At 34.4% G+C, this 2,976-nt stretch overlaps 1 protein-coding gene across 1 annotated transcript in view; it reads right to left on the bottom strand.

Annotated features, from left to right (window-relative positions):
* Positions 1 to 693: 693 nt before the first annotated feature.
* The window catches only part of LOC144967327 (uncharacterized), a 43,066-nt gene continuing 40,783 nt past the window's right edge, over positions 694 to 2,976 (bottom strand). Inside the window, exon 4 of the mRNA XM_078904416.1 lies at positions 694 to 2,976. This exon is cut by the window's right edge and continues 548 nt beyond it. The gene's annotated coding sequence lies outside the window, so the exon portion shown is untranslated.

Below are 2,976 nucleotides of genomic sequence, written 5' to 3'. Positions count from 1 at the left end.
GTCTATAGCTACCAAAAGTGTTTACAAATAAGTCAGCTTTTAATCGCTAAATATGATCAAATAACTTTACAATGAAGCCTTTGCCAATAACAACACCGAATTAACAACGTATAAGAAGAAATATGACGCCTTTCGAAGAGATAGATAGATAGATAGAGAGAGAGAGAGAGAGAGAGAGAGAGAGAGAGAGAGAGAGAGAGAGAAAGAGAGAGAGAGAGAGGCATGGCTGTTAATGGCTAGGTACTCATTATACACCTGAGGATGGTGAGGAAATACGAATAAAGATCGTTTCTCAAGGATAACTTTGCACTGAGAGTCATATCTCGGGACAATATATAATAATGGCCCTGCTTTTGGTGGTTTAACAACATTTTGAGACACGCTTTAAGAGAGCGGGGTGGGGGGTGACGAGTGGGTAAGACTCTGCACTGTCACCTAGACGGTCTCGGGTTCGAGCACCACCGCTTCGTTTTTATTATATTTTGTAAGATTATTAACCCCCCCCCCCTCAATTTTCCCATCTTGGTTAGACAACATTGGTGATTCCTGTTGACATATTATGACGTTTGTTTCATGGAATGTCAAGACAGTGTCCTCTAATGAGGCCACACGGAAGGGTGTAATCTTTTTTTAGGTTATAATATTATTTGCCCCTAAAGGGATTAACTAAAAAAAGATACAAAGCAAGATGCATTCAATTTAAACAGACTTTTTAATCCTTATTTAATAGACACCTCAAAATATATTTTTAAAATTAAAGGATGAAGCAAACATAAATATATGGTGTGGCATAAGTCGAATTATTGTTAATCTATGTTCTAAAAACGTTTACATTGGATCCGAAATGCGGGGTGTTACCGAACTATTTTTGTTGTCGTCGTCGTTGATGCTAAATAACGACAATAACAAAAAGTATATTGCAAACATTATCATTGTCATCATCATTATCATCATCATCACAAGTTAGGACTAGAGGCCATAAGAATAATCTATCTCAAGTTTATAAAATTAATATATAAAGTGTCGCGATTAATTTTTAATATATATTTATATATTTTATGCATTTACATATACATTCAAACTGGGTGTCATAGGGACAACATATTAATGATAATAATAATAATAATAATAATAATGATAATAATAATAATAATAATAATAATAATAATAATAATAATAATAATAATAATAATAATAACATTACTGAAAATGGTTATAATTATTATTATAGCGACGATGAAATGATTATGGTGATGATGAGGATGATGATGATGATGATGATGATGATGATGATGATGATGATGATGATGATGATGATAACGGCGATGATGTCGATGTTGTATAATACAGTGATAATGATGTAGATATTTATTCATTAGCACATGACAAAGAAAAAAGAAAGAAAAATACAACACAATTAAATTCAATGATCAACAGTACAACAAACACACATGCACTTAAATTTTAAAATCTCATCATTGTCTTTGTTGTTTTGTTTTTGTTTTTACAATAACCTTTTTAACCTCTGACCTCCTCTTTACCGGTCAGACTTGTACCATTACACTAGAGAGGATACCCAGTTGTTAGGACGATTAAATGGCCGGTAATCAACAGGTCTGAGGTTCGATTCCCAGTCGGGAATACTGATTTTTTAATTTATTTATATATGACAGAATTTATGAAGGAAAGAAGCTGATATACAGAGAAGTGATAAGACATGGAATGAGTTTAAAAAGTTAGCTCAGGGTAGAGAAGGATGGAAACTGTTTGTCTGTGGCCTAGACTATACCTTGACCCAGGGTGAAAAAGGTAATGATGATGATGATGATTTATATATTTGATATTTTCCTTTCTTGCTTTGTCTGGTACTGTTTCATACACACTTTTTCAGATCTTTATCTTATTTTTTTTAAAAATAAATTTTGATGCACAATGATATCCAGACCACAATGATAATTATAAATTGATTCTAAATGTGTGCGGCTCTGTGGTCTAGTGGTATCACACTCGCTTTCGGCGCATAGTTGAGTCCTTGTAGAAGGCTCTTTACTAACATTCATTCACCGTACTCAGGTGTAAATTGAGTACCTGGCGGTTAACAGTGTTGTCTCTGTCCGAATTTTTTTTTTTTGTAATTTGGCCTAACAGGCGTCATGTTCCGTCTTCAATGTTAAATGTTTGCGAGGGACCGCTTGAAAAGGGTTTTGAGCACATTTAGTGGATATTGCCTTATTTAATTTTTTTTTATTTCAATGTAAAATCGAGAACAATCATTGTAAAAAAATGAATACATTTTGATAAGAAATAACATGGATGGGGTCATATAATTATAATATTCTTGAACTCTGTCGCCTGAAAATTATAAAATAAAATAGATAAAAAGAAAAAAAAATTCCCTTTAATTCATCCCACATGGGAAATTTGTCTCCAATGTCTATTCCAAAGGAAGACTGGAATAACTCAGGCGTCAGCCTCAGTGCAGCGCCTTAAATTGAGCTAGGGCGAGGTGACTTGCTCAAGGCCACACAGCGCAGCGGCGGCGGGTGATCGAACTCGGTACCTTTCGGGTACGAAGCAAAGGCCGTACCGCTGAACCACGCTGCCCCCTAAAATCGATCTCAATGCGCCCTCCCAAGTTCGATGATGCGAAATAAAGGTCGCACAGCGGCATAGGTAGATTTTTTGAAATTTTAAATGTAACACAAGAATTAAAGAAACGTTCATTTATGAGTGTTTCAAATATATCTACCATAAAATTACCATTTCACTGAATGAAGTAAGTCAAATGTTTTTTTACATTATAAAGAATAGGTTTATACTTCTTAATTCTGGTAAAATGCGTCAACTTGGTATTAGTAATATGAACATTTATACAGTACAATATCCAATTAAAGTGCTCAAAATGTTTTACAATGGGTCCCAAGTCAACATCAACGCTAAACTCTGAGAATGAGACAATGATTCCTGCAAGGCGGT

Source organism: Berghia stephanieae, chromosome 3 (genome assembly GCF_034508935.2).
Source record: "Berghia stephanieae isolate SIO BIC M18660-M18661 chromosome 3, UCSD_Bste_1.3, whole genome shotgun sequence".
In the NCBI taxonomy this organism is placed as follows: domain Eukaryota; kingdom Metazoa; phylum Mollusca; class Gastropoda; order Nudibranchia; family Aeolidiidae; genus Berghia; species Berghia stephanieae.
The sequence above is the reverse complement of the archived record's forward strand: the minus strand, read 5'-3'. Positions and strand labels throughout refer to the sequence as shown.